Below are 24231 nucleotides of genomic sequence, written 5' to 3' on the forward strand. Positions count from 1 at the left end.
CAAAAGAAAAAAAGGACAGTTTTAAACTGTAAAGAAGCTCATCAGATTTAGGTGTGAACAAATGTGTCTAATGTCTGTTTCCCAAGTATGTAACATATCTTGGACACGGAACTGTCAATGGGTTTTAATCTCAATTAGTACCCTAAAGTGCCATATTCAGTTAGAAATTAACTAGATTATTTAATCAGCTGCTGTTTCAAAACTCTCATTATGACCACTATTGAATTTTGTCATTACAGATTTGAGTCAGACTCACAGAAGGATAACTCTTGCAAGTATTTATTGTTCAAACTTAACGTCTATTTTCAATTAAGTTTCAGGTAAACCCTGCTTAAAAACTACTTCTATTGATCTCCTTTTCGCTTCAATTGGAAATAAACAAAACAAAACCAAAAATCTCTAATTTAATCAGACAAAAACCCTCTAATTTAATCAATGTGGGACATGCCATTAGTCAACTGGGACATATCATCCCAGTAACTAGTAAAAATGCCAACCCAGAAAGACACCTCCTAGACCCACCCAGACAGAGCTAGTGCTGGCAATGACAGTCCATCCAGAGCCAGTTGGAAGAACTGTGCAGAAAAGAGGGGATGGTGTCAGATCCTAAATAAAATCACTTTCTGTTTGCCCTTTCAAAACTAACTAGGGCTGGGAGATCAAAAGAAAATACTTAATAAGCATGCCTATCCAATGCTCATACCTGTCCTTCTTCTAACTGGTCAGGAATTTACATTCTTGCCTTTGTTACCAGCTATTTCTAGTTATAGTGAGTCTTGGACTCAGGACAGTTTGCCTTGGAACCTTCCAGGGTCTCCCATCCATTCTCTATAGTCCAGACATCCATAGAACAGTTAAAGAAAAAAAATCAAGGCCTCGCATAGGTCCTTTAACAACTCCAATTCAGCCCCCCCTGCCACATCTAACTATTCTTTTCTTTTTAAAATTTTTTGCCAGTTGTGGGGCTTGAACTCAGGGCCTAGATGCTGTACCTGAGGTCCTTAGTGCTCAAGGCTAGTGCTCTACCACTTGAGCCACAGTGCCAGTTCCAGTTTTTGAGTGGCTAGTTGGACTTTTCTGCCTGGGCTAGCTTCAAACCATGATCCTCAGATATCAGCCTCCTGAGTATAGATAGGATTACAGGTGTGAGCCACCAGCACCTGGCTGACTAGTTATTCTTAACCAGTCCACCATTCTCTCCCAAACCCAGTTGCCAGATGTTAATCAGGAGTGGTTAGGGATATGGTCTACCAATTCCAGGACTGCCTAGAACTCAGAAGATAGGAACTAGCCAAGTCATCCATTTTTTTTTTTTCCATTTTGAAAGGATGGTTGCCTTTACTTCTGCTGTTTGTGTGCCTTCTAATATTTTTTTTTCTATTTGTTCAGCCCCTACATCCTAAGACTTCTTTCAGATTCATCCAAAGACACATATGCACATTCACCACCATGGAACTCTTACTACCACCTTCTCCTAGACCAGATGACATCTCCAACTTCTACCCCTAATGTCGATGCCCCTAGCCAGCAAGAAGTAGCCAAAGAGAATCAATATCCCTTTATAACTATCAAAAGGCTGGAATGTTAGGTCCCCCAGGGAAACATGGCTCTTTCTCCTCTCTAGAAGACCCCACCTAGCACCTGTAACCCAGGTAACTGGCTCATCTGGGGGCAGTGGGAGGTACCTCAGGCTCTGAGGTCACTTCCACATCTTCTGTGGCTACATCTCCTCCCCGCCCTCTCCCTATATAGCCTTTCTCCCTGCCATAAGTCTGCTCCTCTGCACACATCTTGTGCAGGCTGACAGTTTGGTTTTGCTAATACACTCCCTCCTGCTTGAACAACCACATGGAGGTTTCCTTTCTCCAACTATTACACATGCCCAGAAGAAAACTGGTGATCAGTTGAGCCACATGATAAATATTTCTTTGCCCTTTACCATGTCCCTATCATTTTTACATTTAGACTCTTGCCTGAATTATTCTCTCATCAGAAGCAAGAATGGAGGCAGACATCTGCTGTAAGAAGAAGAAAAGAGCAGAAAGGTGAACTCAACAGACCAACAGGTTTTATTCAGGCTGAAAACCTGGGAAGGGCAAACAAGTATCCCTCAGTTTCACTGAAGGGGAAATGGAGTACCCCTTTACAACTAGGTCCCTTTCAATATTAGGCAGAAAAAGTAAAGTCAGGCAGGGCAGATAGAAGGGGGGAGAGATGGAGGAGGTAGGGTGGGAGAGCAATCTTATTTTGAATGAGTAGTTTCCAGGTTTTAACACATTTGTGTCTGCCAGGGGCATCAGCACCTGACATGGCCTTGGTCTCAGGCTCTTTCCAAAACTGTGGGCTGTGTTGATAGGAGGCTAATCGGTGGTGTCAATGTCCAGTGCAGAGGGAGGATAGACAGAGGGAGTTTGCTTAAAGGGGATAGTTTCAGCTAAGAAAATCTTGCAGTTTAGCTGGGCACCAGTGACTCATGACTGTAATCCTATCTACTCAGGAGGCTGAGATCTGAGGATCATGGTTCAAAGCCAGCCCAGGCAGTAAAGTCCTTGAGATTCTTATCTCCAATAAATCACTAGAAAACTGGAAGTGGCGCTGTAGCTCAAGTGGTAGAGTGCTTGCCCTGAGTTAAAGAGCTGAGGGATAGTGCCCAAGCCCAGAGTTCAAGCCCCATAACCAACAAAAAAAAAAAAAAAAGAAAGAAAGAAAGAAAAAGAAAGAAAGAAAGGAAGAAAAAGAAAATCTTGCAGTTTAAGTAGTCAAGGCTAGCCTTGAACAAAAAAGCTCAGGAATAGCACCCAAGACTGGGCTCAAGCCCCAGGACTACCACCACCACACACGCAAACACACACACACACACACACACACACACACAGTTACATTAAACTTAAAAATTAATTTCACTTAGACTGTCACAGGCGGTTTACATATGTAATCTTAGCTACTCAGGGGGCTAAGATCAGAGGATAGGTGTTCATGGCCATCCTGGGCAGGAAAGTCTGCAAGAATCCATCTCCAAAATAAGCAGCAAAATGCTGCCAGGTGCCAGTGGGTCACACTTATATCCTAGCTACTCAATGAGATCTAAGAATTATGGTTTGAAGCCAGCCTGGGCAAAAAAGTTCATGAGATTCTTACCTCCAATGAATTACTAAAAAAATTGGAACTAGAGCTGTGGTTCGAGTGGTAGAGCACTAGCCTAGAGCAAAAAATGGTTCTGTCAATACAGGGGTGGTGATGTAGGTGGGACCATCCCATTCACAACCAACCCCAACTTTCCAGGAAAGCTCTCAGTTCCTCCTCTGAAGACATTTCAAGTTAGTCAAAGAAAAGTTAGTGAGCTGCAGAGCCAGGAAGTGGAGCAGGACCTCTATACTTGAAGCTCAGAGAGAGGGGGGGGGGCAATTGTGATGTAAATTAGACTTCAGATATGCTAATGTGTGCTGTTCACTTTAAAGAAAGCTCTTTGGGTGCTAGTAACCCAGTTAGCAAAAGCCAAAAAGGGGAATGTTGGGGTCTCTTGTTCTAGCTGTGGAAAAGGCAAGAGTTGGTGGGCTGACTCTGAGCTTCAAAACTACATTTTCTGTCTTGGTTGTTCTTTTTCTTTTCTCTCTCTCTCTCTCTCTCTTTCTTTTGCCCAGGGGTTTGAACTCAGGGCCTCAAGTCTGGTTCTGCACTGGTTATAGTTTAAGATAGGGTCTCAGTTTCCTCCAGGCTGAGCCTCAATCTTCTTATTTTAAGTTTCTTGTGATTGTTGGGATGATATGCATGTGTTACCTGAGATGGAAATTATCCTGGATTAAGTGGATAGGATAGGCCCAAAAGTGGTTGACAAGAGGCAGAACAGAAAGCTGAGTGCTGGTGGCTCACACCTATAATCCTAGATACTCAAGAGGATGAGATCTGAGGATTGCAGTTCACAGCTAGCCCTGGTAGGAAAGCCCATGATACTCTTTTCTCCAATTAACCACCAGAAAACTCAAAGTGGAGCTGTGGCTCAAAGTGGTAGAGTGCTATCCTTGAGCGAAAGAGCTCAGGGACAGTGCCAAGGCCCTAAATTCAAGACCCATGAGTGACCAAGAAAAAGGATCATAACAAGATGGCATTATTGACCACCTATTGCTTGCTCTGAAATTAGAAGGGGCCATAAGCCAAACAATTTAGGACAGATTTAAAAGATAGAAAAGGCAAGGAAATGGGTGTTCCCTTACGACCAAAATATAGTCCAGCCAGCACCACAATTTCTACCCAGTGAGATCCAATCTGGATTTCTAGCCTCCAGAACCATAGGATAATAAGTGTGTGTGTGTGTGTGTGTGTGTGTGTGTGTGTGCGTGTATGTGTTTTGTGGTACTGGAGAGCAAACAATCCCAGGGTCCAGTATATGCTAAACACATACTTCTAACCACTGAACACTCTACTACTAAACTACATCTCTTGCACAATTTGACTCGCTTTAACTGCCAAGTTTGTGACAAGTTGTTGCAGCAACAGGAAACAAATATACCTCTATTGATTTTAAAACACACACACACACACACACATACACACAAAACCCTCAAGATGGGTGTATGACTCATCCTAGTAGCTACTTGGCTGAGATTGAGATGATCAAGGTTTGAAGGCAGCCCAGGTCCCCCAAAAAGATCCTAAAATACCATTTTCAACCAATAACTGAACACAGTGACATCCATCCTGTCATCCCAGGTAAGTGGGAGGCTGAGAAGCGGCCAAGGGGCAGAAATATTTACATAAAGCTGGATGTGGTGACATGAGCTTGTCATCATAATATAGGAGGATCATGGCTGAGGCATACTCATGGATAGAGAGACCTATCTCAAAAATAACTAGTGCATCATGTTGAACGAGGTAAGCCAAGAGCAAAGAGACCAATGGCACATGGTCTCCCTGATAAGTGGATGTTAAATCCAAAATGTAAGGTGATACGACAAAATTAACAAGACTTAAGAAACAAAGGACTTCCACTCATCTGGTCAAAGCACTACTAGATAACCCCATGCTGCTGATCACATGTATGATATATATGTGCACACAGGAGGGAAACCAGGAGGACGACACAGAACTAGAGGGAATCAGGGAAAAACATAGAACAGCGGGACCCATCAGCTGCACTGGACATTGACCAAAATGAACTTAGCAACTCAATGGCAGCCATGGGAGGGAGGGAACAAGTGGGAAAGAGGGAACAGCTGATGCTATGCAAAACAAATGTACATATCACCCAATGTGGAAGAAATAACTGTATCGCAAAGTTCATATAACTCACACATGTTATAGAGCATGATAGACAATTTGCCCCATGAAAGTTAGAATGTGTTTGTGACATTAACTAAGCATCACTATCCCACAATACTGTGAAACTTGGGGGATTATGTAACCACTTAAACACAATAAAAATTTTGAAAAAAAAAAACAAAAAACTAGTGCAAGCTTGGGCATCAGTGACTCACGCCTATAATCCTAACTACTCAGGAGGCTGAGATCTGAGAATTGCGGTTCAAAGCAATCCCGTGCAGATAAGTCTCTGTGAGACTCCTGTCTCCAATTAACCACTCAAAAACCGAAAGTGGCAGTGTAGCTCAAGTGGTAGAGCTAGCTAGCTGTAAGTACAAAGAGACTCAGGGTCAGCACCCAAGGCCCTGAGTTCAAGCCCTACAACAAAACAAAACAAATAAAAACAAAACAAAACTAGTGCAGGGGCTAGAGGTGTGGTACAGTATTAGAGCATCTGCCTTGCAAGTGCAAGGTCCTGATTTAAACCCCAATACTGCAAAATAAATACATATACAAGTAAATAAATAACCAATGAGAAAAGTGCTGCGGTGTGGCTTAGTGGCTACAGCACCTGCCTAGCAAGCAGGAAACTGCTAATAATATTAATAATAATCTCAAACAAAGGTTAATTGTAAACTAAGGATGCTCTTTAGGGTTAGCCTAATTATAATAGCAAGAATGCTAATTTACCACGTAGGCATTTAAAATGTGCTGGAAATTTTAACAAGAAATTTGGGTAAATTCCTCTCTTTTTGCATCCTCAAATATCCAAGATCCTTGGGCCTGCGGGCAAGTGACCTTCCTTCTCCACCTACAAGACTGAGCTCTGGCCAGGTGCCGGTGGCTCACGCCTGTAATCCTAGCTACTTAGGAGGCTGAGATCTGAGGATTGTGGTTCAAAGCCAACCCCAGGCAGGAAAGTCCATGAAACTCTTATTTCCAATAAACCACTAGAAAACTGGAAGTGGCGCTGTGGCTCAAGCAGGAGAGTGTTTGTCTTGAGCTGAAGAGCGAAGGGACAGCGCCCAAGCCCAGAGTTCAAGAACCACGACTAACCAAAAAAAAAAAAAAAAAAAGACTGAGCTCTGTAAACTGGGTTTAGAACCTCAGTTCTTGGAGGGGCTTTGGCAGCATTATCTCTATGGTTGTCCAACTTATTCCTTAGAAGGATTTCAATGAGCATCATTCTCAAATACAAGGCAAGGTCTTGACTGCAAAACCAACCTTTCCAATTACAGACTAGTAAAAAGGACACTGATAACATGCCAACTGATGTAAATACTATACTGCCATGCAAGGCAGAGATAGAGAAAATTTCCAGGTAAGGGGGAAGAGATGGTCCAATGAGAATCAAATCTAAAAAAATTTTTTTAATTTACTTTTTTGCAGTGTAGAGATCAAATCTAGGGTTTTGTATATTCTAAGTATTCTACCATAGAGTTATAATACCCTTAGTCCAAGATTAAATACATAACATCAGGGTTTTAACTCAGAGCCTTATACTTCTAGGAAGGCACTCTGCCTCTTAAGCTATATTCCCAATCCTCCAAGATTTTTTTTTTTTTTTGTCAGTAGTAAGGCTTGAACGCAGGACCTGGGTGCTGTCCCTAAGCTTGTTTGCTCAAAGGTAGTACTCTACCACTTTGAGCACCACTTCTGCTTTTTTGGTGTTTAATTGGAAATGAGAGTCTCATGGACTTTCCTGCCCCGGCTGGCTTTGAATTGCAACCTTCAGATCTCAGCCTCCTGAGCACTAGGATTATAGGCATGAGCCACCCACTGGCTACTGGCTCAAGATACTATTTTTTTTTTTTTTTTTTGGGTCCGGTCGTGGGGCTTGAACTCTGGGCCTGGGCGCTGTCCCTCAGCTCTTCAGCTCAAGGCTAGCGCTCTACCACTTGAGACACAGCGCCACTTCCGGCTTTTTTTTTCCTGCTTATGTGGTGCTGAGGAATCGAACTCAGGGCCTCAGGCATGCAAGGCAAGCGCTCTACCACTGAGCCACCTTCCCAGCCCCGCAAGATACTATTTTTTAATGTTTCATTTCAGCCTATAAAATCAGAGCCTACTAAATCATTGTCATAGATTACAAAGAGCTTAAGAAGAGAGAGAGAAGAGGCTCCCCTATGTATCCATGAAAAACAGTACTAAAAGTATCAATATTTCGGGGCTTGGAAGTTGGCTCAGTGGTAGAGTGCTTGCCTTGCATGCCTGAGGCCCTGGGTTCAATTCCTCAGCACCACATAAGCAAAAAGAAAAAAGCCAGAAGTGGTGCTGTGGCTCAAGTGGTAGGGCACTAGCCTTGAGCTGAAGAGCTGAGGGACAGCGCCCAGGCCCAGAGTTCAGGCCCCACAACTGGACCAAAAAAATTTAAAAAAAAAAAAGCATCAATATTTCAAACCATAATCATCCCTCATCAGTTTGTTGAGCCCTGTGCAATTAATTATGATTCCCTTGGAACCCTCTGCTACCTTCAGAAGCCACCTGTTTTTGGTTTAAAGAGTTCTGGAAGTCCTAACATGAACCACTGGCAAAGTTTGAAAGTTGTCTAAGCAATCAGAATCTTGTTTAAATGTGTGTTTTAAATAGCACTGACAGCTCTGGTGGCCTGTGATCCTAGCTATTCAGAAAGCTGAGATCTTGCCGGGCGCCAGTGGCTCATGTCTGTAATCCTAGCTACTCAGGAAGCTGAGATCTGAGGATTGTGGTTCAAAGCCAGCCCAGGCAGGAAAGTCTGTGAAACTCTTTTTTTTTTTTTTTGATTCAGTCGTGGGGCCTGGGCGCTGTCCCTCAGCTCTTCAGCTCAAGGCTAGCGCTCTACCACTTGAGCCACAGTGCCACTTCTGGCTTTTTTCTTTTTTGCTTATGTGGTGCTGAGGAGTCAAACCCAGGGCCTCATGCATGCAAGGCAAGCGCTCTACCACTGAACCACCTTACCAGCCCTAAGTCTGTGAAACTCTTATCTCCAATAAACCACCAGAAAACTGGAAGTGGCACTGTAGCTCAAGTGGTAGAGCGCTAGCCTTGAGCTAAAGAGCTGAGGGACAGCACTCAGGCCCAGAGTTCAAGCCCCACGACCAACAAAAAACAAACAAACAACAAAAGAAAGCTGAGATCTGTTTGAAGCCTGCCCAGGTAGGAAAATCTGTGAGATTCTTTTTTTTTTTTTTTTGCCTGTCATGGGGCTTGAACTCTGGGTCTGGGTGCTGCCCTCAGCTCTTCAGCTCAAGGCTAGCGCTCTACCACTGGAGCCACAGCGCCACTTCCGGCTTTTCCTGTTTATGTGGTGCTGAGGAATCGAACCCAGTGCCTCATGCTTGCAAGGCATGCACTCTACCGCTGAGCTACCTTCCCAGCCCCAAATCTGTGAGATTCTTGTCTCCAGTTAATCACCAGGATGCCAGAAGTAGAGCTGTGGCTCAAGTGGTAGAGCACCAGTCGTGAGTGAAAAAGCTAACGGTGCCAGGTGCTGGTGGCTCATGCCTGTAATCCTAGCTACATTCTCAGGAGGCTGAGGATCAGGGTTCAAAGCCAGCTTAGGCAGAAAAGTCCACGAGATACTTATCTCCAATAAATTACTCAGAGAAAGCTGGAAGTGGGCTGGGAAGGTGGCTCAGTGGTAGAGCGCTTGCCTTGCATGTCTGAGGCCTTGGGTTCAATTCCTCAGCACCACATAAGCAAAAAGAAAAAAGCCGGAAGTGGCGCTGTGGCTCAAGTGGTAAAGCATTATCCTTGAACACAAAATGGCCCAGGGACTGTGTTCAGGCCCTGAGTTCAAGCCCCAGGACTGGCAAAAACAAAAAGAACAAGAAAACCACTAACGGATAGCACCCAGGCCTGAGTTCAAGACCTAGTACCAGCACAATAACAAAAACAGTGCCAGCATTTTGACTATCTAATACCTTCTTTTCCAAGGCTCTGTAATGGATGCAGGTAATTGTTGTTAGAGAAGCTCAGAGTAAAATATAATCTATCTGTAGATGACCTCATCATGAAAATACTCCTGCATGTTCTAACTGTGAAAATCACAATCTTTAACTACAATATGAAAGCGAATTGAGTAGGATCTAGGATACATTTCTTTTCCTTTTTTTTGTGGTGTGGAACGGAACACCTGGGCCTCACACACAGGAAGATGTGCTTATGTCTTGGGGACTGAGCTACAACCTCAGCCTCATGATAAAGATTTTAGCTCCCTGAATTGTACCTAAAAAGAAATGGCTCCTAGCTTTTATCAAATTCTCAGAGAAGGCTATGTCCTCAGGACTAAGAGCGGAGACAGATGGCTGAGATTCTCCCAAGCACTCACATTTGGTTTGTGATTAGCCATCTTTCCTCCCGCCCACTAGAGCAACACCAGGGGTGGAAACCGAGGAGTTTAGCAGCACTTTCCTTCTTTTATTTTCTTTGATACTAGGGCTTTAACTCAGGTCCTGAGTGCTGTCCCTTAACTTTTTACCTCAAGTTTGAAACTCAACTTGAACCACACTTGCACTTTTTGAGTTAACTGAAGAGTCTCACGGATATTTTTGCCCTGGCTAGCTTTGAACTCAATCTTTAGATTTCAGCCTCCTGAGTAGTTGGGATTACAAGCATGAGCTACGATTGCCTGACTTCTTTCAAATGTCTTTGCAGTAACTGGGCATTGATGGCTCATGCCTGTAATCCAACCAGGAGGCTGAGATTAGAGGATCGTAGTTTGAAGCCAGCCCAGGCAGCAAAGTCCGTTAGACTCTTTTCTCCAATAAACTACTCAGAAAAGACTGGAAGTGGCTCTGTGGCTCAAGTGGTAGTGCACTAGCCTTACATCAAAGAAGCTCAGAAATAGCACCCAAGCCCTGAGCTCAAGCTGCAGGACCAGTGTGGGCACGGGCGCACATGCACACATGCGTGCGCACACAGCACACACACGCACACACGTGCACACACACACAAATCTTTGCAGCAGATGTTAAAGTCCTATAGGGCTTATTGAATTCTTGTTTGCTCTTCCTTTAAGTTCATAAACATTGTTGCTTTAACTATATCAGATCATCTTTTTTAAAAATGCACTGTCACTGGTACAGGGGTATGTATCTATAGTCCCAGCTACTTGAGAGGCTGAGATGGGAGATCTGAGGATTGCTTGAGTCCAAGGATTTAAAACAACATAGGGAGACCCTGCAAAAGCAAAAGCAAAAGCAAAAGCAAAACAAAACAAAATTGGCAAGGGGACTATCATGTATTGTGGTAAAGCATATGAGGCCCTGGGTTTGCTCCTTAACAACCCCAAATAAATTAGGCAGTAAGTGAAAATTAGAAGTATTTCAAACATGAGCCACTCCCTCTCCCCCCACACTCCACACCACCTCCAGACCCAGGACAGCAGGTTAGTTCTATTATAGTAATGGCATGGTCACAGCAGTGGCTGAGAACTGTGTGTAGATTTGTGTTCTGTGGGAATGTGGGGCTTTTGCAGAGCTATGTAGACCACCTTCTTACCAAGGCTCCTTCCCTCACAGGCCTTCCAAATATGCAGGTACCCATTCCCTTAGAGAACCCATAGCTTGATGGTCAGCCTTAGACTGCTGATGCCCTATCTTCCTGAAGGGAAAAGCAGCTCTGGAAGAGGAATGAATTGTAAGAGATCCATAGCAGAAGGGCAAGGCGGGACCACTAGGAGTGTGTCTGCATACCAGAGCTGCTTTTCCCCTCCCCCTTCTGCTCCCCTCCCCCCAGCTCCCCTGGGGATAAAAGCACAAAAGTTCCCCCTACCTAAGAATAAAACATTGTACCCTATTCTTCTTGAAGGACAATTATGGAGTGTTTCAGGTTGTGTCACTGATTACTCGCCATCATTTTGCAACTGCAAATAACTTTAGGTTCCCATAGCAACACACTTTGCTTCGGAAACTGACATTGTTCCCTAATCCATGTGGGAAGGAACAGTGTTTCTCCTAGAAAACTCGCAGCAGGTGGGAGGCATGTCAGGAGAGCGGAAGAGTGGAAGCTTACCCCCTGTGAAGGCTCCTGCCGAAGACAAGGAGCCTGCCTTGGACCTTTGACTACCCAATCTTGGACCATGCTGGGTAAACCCCATGTCAGCAGGCTGCCAGCAACGTCTTTATTGTGATGCTTGGCCAAACAGAGCTCCATCAAACAAGAACCATCAACTAAACCCCCAGCAGATGATGCTTTCATGGAAGAGATGCTGCCAACGCAAAGGATTTATGCTGGTAGATGCAGAGCTAATCATGGCTGCATTAGTTGGGGGTCGTGTACTAAATTGATATCTGTAACCTACTGTATAAGGAAATTACTCCTTTGCTCACAGTGCAAATGTGAGAATTGCTTTTCTACACCAGTAACCAATTCTCCAAATGCTCAGGACACCAACAGGGTGGCCGATGAGTCAAAGGAACTCTTGTCAATTCCTACTGAGTCAATGTGAATCCCATACTCAGGCTCCAAACACTGTCTCGAATTCAGATGCCAGTTGCAAGTGTCAGCTTCTGGTTCTTTGGACAGACTGCCTATAAACAGGGGATTCCCAAGTGTCCTCCTTGCCTCTGCAATACTGGATAACTCAGGAAAGTACCATAGGTTTTTACCAATGATAGAAGATACAACTCAGAACAGCTAGATGGAAATAATGCAGAGGGACAGGGGTATGATTAGAGATGGACCCTCTGCTCCCGACGCTCACCCCCCCCCACTCATCCCTCCCCACCCAGACATGCATCAAATCAGTGGGGTTTTTGTTGTTGTTGGTTTGTTTTTTTGTGAGGGGGAAGGGGTCGTCTGGTCCTGAGGCTTGAACTCAGGGCCTGATACCAAGATATATTTCTGCCATACCCGAGCTTTATTTGTTCAAAGCTAGTCTTCTATTGCTTGAGCCACAACTCTCTGTTGAGCTTTTTGGGGGGTTAACTGGAGATAAGAATCTCATAGACTTTTCTGCCTGAGCTGGCTGGCTTTGAACTACAAGCCTCAGATCTCAACCTCTAGGGTAGCTAGGATTATAGGCAAGAGCCACTAACACCTGGCTATAGTTCTGGGTTGTTTTTTGTTTTGTTTTGTTTTTTGGGGGGGTCTGGTTGTCGGGCCTGAACTCTGGGCCTGGGCACTGTCCCTCAGCTCTTCAGCTCAAGGCTAGCGTTCTACCACTTGAGCCACAGTGCCACTTCTGGCTTTTTTCTTTTTGCTTATGTGGTGCTGAGGAATCGAACCCAGGGCCTCATGCATGCAAGGCAATCGCTCTACCACTGAGCTACCTTCCCAGCCCAGTTCTGTTGTTTTTATAGAGCTTACTCTCCAGCTCAGCTCCTTCTTGGAGATTGGTGGTTAGGAACAAAATTTCAGCTCTCCTGGGAGAGAGCAAGGGAAGGGGTTTTGTCCAAAAAGAAATGTACTCTTAAATAGCAGGAACTTCTCTGTACATCACCTTTATATAATATCAATATATACATTTTTTAAAGTTCCAGCCCTTTTTCTGGTAAACAGCCACCTGGTAGTCACCTCCACAGCATAAACCCAGGTGGGTTTTTTTTTTGGTCGGTCGTGGGGCTTGAACTCTGGGCCTGGGCACTGTTCCTGAGCTCTTCAGCTCAAGGTGAGCACTCTACCACTTGAGCCACAGCACCACTTCCAGTTTTCTGGTGGTTAATTGTAGATAAGAATCTCAGGAACTTTCCTGCCTGGGCTGGCTTTGAACTATGATCCTCAGATCTCAGCTTCCTGAATAGCTAGGATTACAGTCATGAGCCACCAGTACCCAGCTTGTGATTTTTAAAAAGGGAAGAGGGAAATTCTTAAGAACAACAAAAGACACCAGTCAGGAAATTCCAAGGGTTTTGAGAATTCTGCATCAAGAACCCAGGCAAGAAATGAAATACTTTCTTATAACAACACTGACTTTGAAATGAATCCTGAGAATACAATGACTTAGCTGATAAGAGGAAGAACTGTCTAGAGGAAGCAAAACATAGTATTAACTGCACAACCTAGGTGGTTAATATAGTGGTATCACAGTAAATGCATTTAAATGTCTAAGTTTGTCTTAGGTTGCAATAAACTTGAAGGTATATCTCATGACAAAACGGAAAAATTAGTGAGAAAAAAGGTAGAAGAGAAGAAAAAGAGGAAGGAGACAGAAATTCTCTCCAGTTACCTTCCCTCTGTCCTTCCCAGCTGATTAACAAAGATTTTTTTTATTATATTGCATTGAAATTACTGAACTATATCCTGGTATCAATAGGAGCCCAAAGGATTTTTTTTTTTTTGGAGGGGAGGGGTGAGTCATGAGGCTTGAACTCAGGATCTTGGCACTGTCCCTGAGCTGTTTTTTGCTCAAGGCTAGTGCTCTACCACTTTGAGCCACAGCACCACTTCTAGTTTTCTGTTGACTAATTGGAGATAAAAGTTTCAAGGACTTTCCTGCTTAGGCTGGCTTTGAACCACCAGTGCCTGGCTTGAAATTATGATCTTTTAATCATAATCAGTGGGTAAAAGTATCATGCAAGCCAGGTGCCAATTAATTGGAGATAACCAATTAACCACCAGAAAAGTGGGAGTGGCGCTATGGCTCAAGTGGTAGAGCGCTCGCCTTGAGCTGAAGAGCTGAGGGACAGCGCCCAGGCCAAGTTCAAGCCCCATGACCGACCAAAAAAACCCAAAACCAAATCACGCATTTCTTAACCACACGGTACAGTCTAGAAAGCCATAAAAACCTGTTACATGTGAAACTAGGGCCACCTGCTGGTCAGAGTAGGGAAAGGTCTAATTTAAATCCAACCAACTCATGTTTTTCTTTGGGAAACACTGTCCACTTGGTCCTTGTATTTTTTTTTTCACCATTTTGAGATGTTCAACAAATGCTTATGAGAAATCTGTGATCTATTAGAAAGAGTGAGGGACTTGGAGCCAGGAAAACGGATAACTAGACTTTTTTAAAACTCCCTGCCTCCATGTGTATTTTAAGTATTCTAGGGTTTTAAAAAATGTATTTCTTTTCACTGTGGTTGAGTTTTTCTTCTTCTTTTTTTTTTGTGATGAGGACTGAGCCCCAAACCTCATGCATACCAAGCAGGCACTCTCCCACTAAGTCACACTCAGTATTATTTATTTATTGGGTCCGGTCGTGGGGCCTGAACTCTGGGCCTGGGCGCTGTCCCTCAGCTCTTCAGCTCAAGGCTAGCACTCTCCCACTTGAGACACAGTGCCACTTCCAGCTTTTTTCTTTTTGCTTATGTGGTGCTGAGGAATTGAACCCAGGGCCTCAGGCATGCAAGCGCTCTACCACTGAGCCACCTTCCCAGCCCCCATCAGTATTATTTCATTTTTGAAATTAGGTTCTGACAACTACTACTTCGTTATCCAAAAGACCTAGATTCCAAATTGCCTTCCATTTGATCCCTTCTTATATTTAATTCTAATTTGTGTGTGTGGTGCACCCTGTCCTGAGCCACCTTACAGGCCGGCTTCCATGTATTTCCCGAAGCAGAACTCACTTGGAGGGAAACCTCACTGTTAACTTGATTTCACTAGAGCATTGCTGAGGATCATATTCAGGGTCTGGCTTACACTAGGCAAGCACTCTTGCAACTGAGTCAAGATCCTTTGCCCTTGAGGTTTTTTGCATAGGTTTCACTGTACAGCCCCAGGCTGGCCTCTTCCTCTCAGTGAAGAGAAACCACTCAGAACTGGAATTACAGTGTGTACCACTATACCTGGTATTCAAATAGGCTTTTTTTTTTTTGTCTATCGTGGGGCTTGAACTCTGGGCCTGAGTGCTGTCCCTCAGCTCTTCAGCTCAAGGTGAGCACTCTACCACTTGAGCTACAGCGCCACTTCCGGTTTTCTGGTGGTTTACTGGAGATAGGAGTCTCACGGTCTTTCCTGCCTGGGCTGGCTTTGAACCAAGATCCTCAGCTCTCAGCCTCCTGAGTAGCTAGGATTACAGGCGTGAGCCACCAGCGCCCAGCTCAAATAGGTATTTTTTAACCCTCAACAGTATTAGGTATATAGAAGTGCACTTACTTTAATGACACCTTCAGTTTTGAAGGAGGTGTCAGTAATATAATAAGGTAGATAATGAATCTGAATCTAATGGGAAATGAGACAAAATGCCCACTTGCTTCAGGAAACCGTTTATTAATAGCAAATCAGATTTACAGCATAACACAACAGAGCCAGAGGTGTGAGGCTATGCATACATGGGGAGGGGAGGGTCATTACCTACCTGAAGTTACTCAGTGGTTTCTCTTCACTTCTGCACTAAACCTAATCTGTTCTGTTTGTAGAATCCTGGAGAACAGCTCAGCAGGAGTTGGACTTCTCTTGATTTAGCAGCTACAAGAGAAGGTCCACATTCCAAAAGCAGAGGAACTTGAGCCAGATCTTCTCCCCTATTCCAGGTCAGACTTCTGTGTCTGGGTGAAGAGGTAGGGTCAATATACAAATTGATCTAGTACTTGCAGCAAGGTATGACATATAAGTATCACACCCAAACTAAATGTGTAGACTCTAGCCAGGTACTGGTGAGTCAGGCTTATACTCCTAGCTACTTAGGAGGCTGAGATCTAAGGATCATGGTTCAAAGCCAGCCCAGGCAGGAAAGTCCTTGAGACCCTTTAGCTCCAATTAACCACCAAAAAACTGGTAGTGACACTGTGGCTCAAAATGGTAGAGCTCTAGCCTTGAGCAAAAGAGCTCAGGGATGGCACCCAGGCACAACAAAGAAGCCCTACAACAAAGAAACGTAGGCTCTACGATCAGCCTAGGTGCTGGTCTCTAGATCACAGTTCTACAAATGTAGGCCAAGTAACCCTACTTGGAAATTAGGCTTTAGTAATTTGTAGTAAATGTTCACATATGCTCCTGGTTATTAGAATGAATTGTGGATGAGGAAATGGAATTTGCTTCATGCTATCAGATGCTGACTCCCTAAGCTAAAATCCTCTCTCCACTGCACCAAAGTAACTCGTTGAGGACATGAATTCTGTATGCTAGTCCACCTTTGTAACTCCAGGGCCTGGGAGCTGGGAAGGTGGCTCAGTGGTAGAGCGCATACCTTGCAAGCCTGAGGCCCTGGGTTCGATTCCTCAGCACCATATAAGCAAAAAGAAAAAAGCTGGAAGTGGCGCTGTGGCTCAAGTGGTAGAGCGCTAGCCTTGAGCTGAAGAGCTGAGGGACAGCACCCAAGCCCAGAGTTCAGGCCCCACGACCGGGCCCAAAAAAATTAAAATAAAATAAAAAAGTAACTCCAGGGCCTGGCACAATGCCTACTGCATAGATATGTGCAATGTATGTGAATAATTGATTCCCAGTAATTTTGCTCTGTCTATAAAACAAATTTGGTGGCTTTAAAAACAGAAACCATGGAAACTATAATTTTACTCTGATTGTTATCTAATACAAATGTAGTTTGATAAGACCTTTGAAACATTCCAAGTTTTGTTTTTCTTTTTTTATACGCTGAGGGATTAGGCTGAAACTCAACTGAATTTGAGACCAGGTTTTGTTATACAGCCTGGGCTGGCCTCAAATTCATGATCTTCATGCTTCAGCTTCCCAAGTGCTGGGAGTACAGGGGTGTACTATCACACCCCCAGCTATAATTTTTTTTTTGTCAGTCGTGGGGCTTGAACTCTGGGCCTGGGCACTGTCCCTCAGCTCTTCAGCTCAAAGCGAGCGCTCTACCACTTGAGCTACAGCGCCACTTCCGATTTTCTGGTGGTTTATTGGAGATAGGAGTTTCACAGTCTCTTCTGCCCGGGCTGGCTTTGAACCGTGATCCTCAGATCTCAGCCTCCTGAGTAGCTAGGATTACAGGCGTGAGCCACCAGCGCCCGGCTCCCCAGCTATAATTTTAAAAGCACTATTTTGATGCAAGTTCCAGCTTAGCTGTGAGACATACCCTGAAGAGAGGAAAGAAAGGTTTTGAAGCTTAGAATAAAGGAACTACCTACCTTTATGTCCCTTCCTTCAGGGCAGACAGTACACTTACCTTTTTCAGTATATTTCCATATATTCAGTATATATTCAGTATATTTCCATTAAGGATGGCTGTAAGGCTTAGCTGGCAAATTCCACGAACTCAGTTCTTTTCCTCTGACTGTGCTGGATTAGACACAACAAAGCAGGTTTGGGAAGGCTAGAAAAGAATTCATATTTCCCTTTGCATTCTTCGGATATCATTTCCCCAAATCTCTGCATCAGCTGGCTTCCATTTCAGCATCAATCAGGAAATCTTGAAGGTAAACAGGGAAGTAAACAGGGAAACACATAAAATTAAGTGATTGGGGTGCAGTCTAAGGTCTCACAACTTTAACTGGCATGCGTCATAACTTAGAAGTACGTGGACATGAGTTGCCAGTTATTTTCCTTAATAAAAACCACCTCTTAGGCAAGCTCACAGCACCAGTTGGCTACAGGATGGAGTTTTCTATGGTTAGTCTTATACTCAGGCTCAAGTAACCTTCCAGAAGGGTTGGGACTACAAGCTACCACACCGGGCTTCTGTGTTCCTTTATAAATTAAAAACAAAAAACAGAAACAGTGCTAGTTCTAGGGTTTGAACCCAAGGCCTTGCATTCTTTTTGTTGTTGTTTTTTGGGTCCGGTCGTGGGGCCTGAACTCTGGGCCTGGGCACTGTCCCTCAGCTCTTCAGCTCAAGGCTAGCGCTCTACCACTTGAGCCACAGCGCCACTTCCAGCTTTTTTCTTTTTGCTTATGTGGTGCTAAGGAATCGAACCCAGGGCCTCTGGCATGCAAGGCATGCGCTCTACCACTGAGCCACCTTCCCAGCCCCCCAAGGCCTTGCATTCTTGCCTAGCTTTTTTGCTCAAGGCTGGCCCTTTGCCACTTGAGCTACACCCCTGCTTCTGGCTTTCTGTTGGTTAGTTGGAGATTAGAGTCTCTTGGATCTGTCTTCCCTTGGCAGGCTATGAACTGGGCTCCCCAGATCTCAGCCTCCTGAGCAGCCAGGATTACAGGTGTAAGCTACCAGCACCCTGCTTCCTTTAGAAAATGTTCAATTAAAGAATTTATGATTCTCAAGAAGACCAAACATTAAGTTAGCAATTTAGTACGTCTGTCCTTGATTTTGCAGGAAGAGCATAGAGAGGAAAAGCAACCCTAATGAAAGGAACCAATGATGAATGCTAGCAAATTGTTCTTAGTGGGTTTTTTGTTTGTTTTTTGTTTTTGTGATTGGTTGTGGGGCCTGAACTCTGGGCCTGGGCGCTGTCCCTCAGCTCTTCAGCTCAAGGCTAGCTCTCTACCACTTGAGCCACAGTGCCACTTCCAGCTTTTTCTGTTTATGTGGTGCTGAGGAATCGAACCCAGGGCCTCATGCATGCAAGGCAAGCGCTCTACTGCTGAACCAAAAAGCAGATATGCTTCTTCAGATAACATATATATAGTTTAACAATCTCATCAGGCTTCTCAGCTCCCTATAACATGCTTTTTTCCATTAAGGACGTGCACTATGCTTACTTAAATAAATTTAAATTTTTTAAGTGTGTAAATAGTAGTGTTGGTTTTATATATTTCAAGTACAAGGAGACAGCTGTACTTTTTTTTTTCTGTACATAGGATTAAAATACCTTCCTATCTGCAACAGATGTCATTAGATCATTTTAATTGATACATCAGACCAAATGTTTATGTTCTTGAAGTATAATTTATCGCTAGTTACAGTTCTAAATAGAAGTTGATGCTTTTTGTAGCGGGAAATCAGAAATATAAGCTCTTTCAGATATGGTGTACTAAATGTTCCTTTAATCATTTCCTTAAGAATATATTGAAATGCAAACAATTGTCTGAATTATGTTCTAAGAAAATATTAGTTATTTAGAATGTGTAAACTTGTAGAAATGCCAACACTTTAAAATTCAAGTTTGGTTGCTAGGATTTTTCTTTTTAAAAAAATACACTGGAGTAATTTCATTTCATAGCTTGCTGCATTAATACCTGTAATTACTATTGGGGAGAAATTTTTACTTTTTAAGTTGGTGTAAGTGTTATGCCAGGATTGTAGAATTGAAGATACTACCTTTAGATTTTTTTATTTATTGGTAACATGTTTAATTTAGTTAAAAATTAATTTTCCTTGAAAGTTGTTTATTCTGTACTAAAAGTAGTCCTGCCACTGTTTGTATGTCATTGGTAGAAGGGGAGCTTGACTGGTTCTTAGGTTGTTTTAACCACAGCAAAGGTAAAAGAATTTAACATCTTAGCCGGGCGCTGGTGGCTCACACCTGTAATCCTAGCTACTCAGGAGGCTGAGATCTGAGGATCGCGGTTCAAAGCCAGCCCGGGCAGGAGAGACCGTGAGACTCCTATCTCCAATAAACCACCAGAAAACCAGAAGTGGCGCTGTACCTCAAGTGGTAGAGCGCTTGCCTTGAGCTGAAGAGCTGAGGGACAGCGCCCAGGCCCAGAGTTCAAGCCCCACGACCGACCAAAAAAAAAAAAAAAAAGAATTTAACATCTTGTCTGTAAAAAAAAAAAAAAAAAAAATTAAAGTATATGGGGTTGGGAAGGTAGCTCAGTGGTACGCATGAGGCCCTGGGTTCGATTCCTCAGCACCATATAAACAGAAAAAGCTGGAAGTGGTGCTGTGGCTCAAGTAGTAGAGCGCTATCCTTGAGCTGAAGAGCTGAGGGACAGCGCCGAGGCCCAGAGTTCAGGCCCCATGACCAACAAAAGAAAAAGAATTTAAAGTATATTTAAGAAGTGGCACTGTAGCTCAAGTGGTAGAGCGCTAGCCTCAAGCACAGAGAGGCTCAAGGACAGAGCCCTGGCACTGAGGACTGGCCAAAAAACAAAAACAAAAACCTAGCCCACAGTAATTCTGCTGGGTGCCAGTGGCTCATGCCTGTAATCCTAGCTATACTGAAGGCTGAGATCTGAGAATCATGGTTCAAAGCCAGCCCAGGCAGGAAAGTGGAAAGTCCTTCAGACTCTTATCTCCAATTAACCACCAGAAAACTGAAGTAGTTCTGTGGTTTAATTGGCAGAGCACTCACCTTGAGCTGAAAAAGTCAAGGACAGTGCCCAGGCCCAGGGTTCAAGCCGCACAACCAACAAAATAATTAATTAATTAGTTAATTTACATACTACTTAAACCAGAAAAAAATCGAACTTTTTCTGATTATCATTGGCACAAGCTTTAAATTTAAAAGGTTTATCTCATTAAGTTACTCATCTCAGATTACTCAACTCCACAGTCTTCTACTTAAGAGTTCCTACTGCTGTGATTACAGAACTGCACCACCACACTCAGCTCACTCAACTACTTTTTTATTTATAGGAGGTACACATTAAAATAAACTTACGTAAGAAAAAAATATATTGAAGAATTCATCTGAAACTAACCAAGAAATGCCTTCACACTTTTCCAATTCAATTCATAACTTAAAAATCAAAACTTTCTACACATCAAGTAGTGAGAAAACAAAATACATTTAGTTTCCCAATAAATCATAAACAGGTTGGCTACCCTGACTTACTGACAACTCAAGTCCCTGTGGCACCCAGATGTGGCAGAGCTAGCTCACTGGTCTGGGGATGGACATGAAAGTCTCTAGATGAGGGGAAGTCTGAGGTGACAGACTGGCTTTAGGGAGAACGGTAGGAAAAGCTATCAATATGAGAGCAGAATGTGTGCATTCTGACCACATGACCAGGCAGGATCCTTGCTGAATGGGCATGGATTCCAAGTGATACACTCAGTGGCTCAGGAACATACACACTAGATGTTATTTAGAAACATGTACTTTACAGTGACTTTTATCTACCTTAGCAGCTAGAAAGGCAAAGAAAAAGTTAGCATGTGAAACTACCTTCAGGTGGTTCATGTCTGTAATCCTAGCTACTCAGGAGGCTGAGTTCTGTGATGATTGTATCTGTACCTGTGTTCAAGGCAATCACTCTCATGCTCTGGAGAACTGGTTATTTTGGCTTCTATTTATGCCTGGTTAATAAGAAGTTGACCACTGAACCTGAAAAAAAGAGGGGTTCTAAGCTAAGCACTAGTGGCTCACACTAGTATAGCTCACACAGAGTAGTGGCTCACAAAGAGTAGCTAGCTCATCCTTAGCTACTCTGGAGGCTTAGACATGAGGATCACAGTTCAATATCAGCCTAGGCATACAAATCCAAAAGACTCATCTCCAACTAACCAGCAAAAAGACAGAAGTGACCACTTTTGACAGCAGTTGGAGGTTTACCAAAAACCTAAACATACATCTTTCCTTACGACACAGACAATACCACTCCTGGGCATCTACCCAGAACATCACAAGCCAGGATATTGTAAAGACACTTGCAAATCCATGTTCGTTACTGTGCTATTCACAATAGCTAAGCTATGGAAACAGCCCAGATGTCCTACACTAGATAAGTGGATCCAAAAAATGTGGTACCTATACACAATGGAATTTTATACCACCATTAGAAAGAATAACATGGGGCTGGGAAGGTGGCTCAGTGGTAGAGCGCTTGCCTTGCATGCTCGAGGCCCTGGGTTTGATTCCTCAGCACCACATAAGCAAAAAGAAAAAAGCCGGAAGTGGCACTGTGGCTCAAGTGGTAGAGAGCTAGCCTTGAGCTGAAGAGCTGAGGGACAGTGCCCAGGCCAGAGTTCAGGCCCCACTACCAGACCCCCCAAAAAAATAAAAAATAAAAAATAGAAAGAATAATATGTCTTTTGCAAAGAAATGAATGGACCTAGAATAAATCATGTTAAGTAACAAACAGCACATTTTCACTCATATACACAAGCTAGATCTAAAATACACTGGGAAATGATAAATCATACATGACTCTAGGCATTCACACACAGTGAGACCAAAGGAGAATACGCTTAAGGAGAGGAACACAAAGGCACAATGCTTGTGTGCATCTGATCATATGACATAATATTAATAATTAATAATAATAATATTTACTGAAATGAACACCAGGAAATGGAAGTAAGAGGTTTTTTTGTTACTTTTCTTTTTGTGCCAGTCCTGGAGCTTGTACTCAGGGCCTGGGCACTGTGCCTGAGCTTCTTTTGCTCAGGGCGAGCACTCAACGACTTGAGCCTCAGCGCCACTTCCAGCTTTTTCTGTTTATGTGGTACTGAGGAACCGAACCCAGAGCTTCATGCATGGTAGGAAAGCACTCTACCACTAAGCCACGTTCCCAGCAAGGGCTTTTTGTCTTGTTTGTTCATTTATCTGTCTTTAGGGCAAGGGGGACACAGAAATGGAGGGACAAAGGGTAAACAAATGCAGCAATGGTACTCACTAGATATTATGTTGAAAATGAACTATAGAAGTTGTGGATGAAGAGGGGAAGGTAAAACTGGAGAGAGCAAAGGAAAGGGTAACCTTGTCCAAAAAGATATATATTCTTTACCTGACTTATGTAACTGTAACTCCTTTGTAAATCACCTTTATAATAACAATAAAAATTTTAAAAAGCCAGAGGCCGAGCTGTGGCTCAAGTGACAGCTTTTTTTGAGCAAAAAAGGTAAGGAGAGCTGGGAGCCAGTGTTTCTCATTTGTCTACAACAAATGCAGTTGCCACCTTGTCAAGTGTTTACGTAAAGCTTGAAAATATGCATTTCCAACAGAAGCAACACTGCTTTCACACAATATTCAACACTCCCTGCCTAGGATGTCTTTATAGAGAAAAATATTCTCAAGACATATTGTGACTAGAGGCTAATTTGTCCCAGCACCTCTATTTCACTCTCAATTCAGGACCAAAGTCAATGGCAAAACTCAATGAGCCAACTGGCCCGTTAGTGAATGTTGAGGTAAAATGGCTACTGATTCCCTAAATATGGCAATCTCTTCTGATTTTAAGATGCTGTGGACATAGTAAAACAAAAGGCTAACTATAAACTGCAGTCTCTGCTCCTGAAATGCTGTCACACCATTTTAACTTAGTGTCTGTTAAGATTATTTGAGGGGCTGGGAAGGTGGCTGGGCAGAGTGCTTCCTCACATGCATGAGGCCCTGGGTTTGATTCTTTAGTACCACATAAATAGAAAAGGCCAGAAGTGGCACTGTGGCTCAAGTGGTAGAGTGCTAGCCTTGAGCTGAAGATTTCAAGGACAGCGCCCAGGACCAGAGTTCAAGCCCCAAAACCGACAAAATAATAATAATAATAATAAATTATTTTAGTTGCTGTTTATTAGAGTATTCATATTGATGGAGCACTCCATGGGGTAAGAGAAGTTCTGCCTGTTTGTATTTACCTGGTTCAAGTGTCTGAAAAAAAAAATCTCTTCTAGGCTGTCCCAGAACAAGTTTAACAGGATTTGGCATTTCATTTCCTTTATAAAATTCAACAAAACAAACAAACAAGCCAGGCGCTGGTGGCTCACGCCTGTAATCCTAGCTACGCAGGAGGCTGAGATCTGAGGATCACAGTTCAAAGCCAGCCATGGCAGGAAACTCTGTGAGACTCTTATTTCCAATAAACCACAAGAAAATCACAAGTGGCACTGTGGCTCAATAGGCAGAATGCTCTCCTTGAGCTGAAGAGTGCAGGGACAGCGCCCAGGCCCAGAGTTCAAGCCCTACAACTGACAAAAATAAATACATAAATAAAACATACTCAACAAACTGTTAACTACAGTTTGATACACTGTTAACAAGTGCGACCTCTGTAATGTTTTATAAAGCAACTAGTTAAATATAATCATTATTGTGAGGACTTAAGGAACCAGAAAAAAATCTTGAGAATAATCTCAAATATTTTCTGTTTTCCATTGATCTGAAGCCCCCAAAATGATCTTCATGAAGCCTTCTCCTATGGTTTCTAGCAGGGTAATGATGGCACAAATCTGTAAAGTTAGCAACACAGGAGGTTGAGACCTAGAGAATCATGGGTTGAAGCTAGCCTGAGGAGAAAGCTTTATGAGGCGACTCCATCTCCAATTAGCCAGTAAAATGC

The 24231-nt window shown here is 43.3% G+C and overlaps 1 long non-coding RNA gene across 1 annotated transcript; it reads right to left on the bottom strand.

The window, feature by feature from the left end:
- Positions 1–387: 387 nt before the first annotated feature.
- LOC122115270 lies at positions 388–18961 on the bottom strand. Its single transcript, XR_006148740.1, has 3 exons — positions 18660–18961; positions 6111–6114; positions 388–397 (listed from the first exon to the last, which is right to left on the bottom strand). It is a non-coding gene; the product is annotated as an uncharacterized LOC122115270 (long non-coding RNA).
- Between the last annotated feature and the right edge of the window lie 5270 nt (positions 18962–24231).

Source organism: Dipodomys spectabilis, unplaced genomic scaffold, assembly GCF_019054845.1.
Source record: "Dipodomys spectabilis isolate Male_0828 unplaced genomic scaffold, ASM1905484v1 ptg000118l, whole genome shotgun sequence".
Taxonomy (NCBI): Eukaryota; Metazoa; Chordata; class Mammalia; order Rodentia; family Heteromyidae; genus Dipodomys; species Dipodomys spectabilis.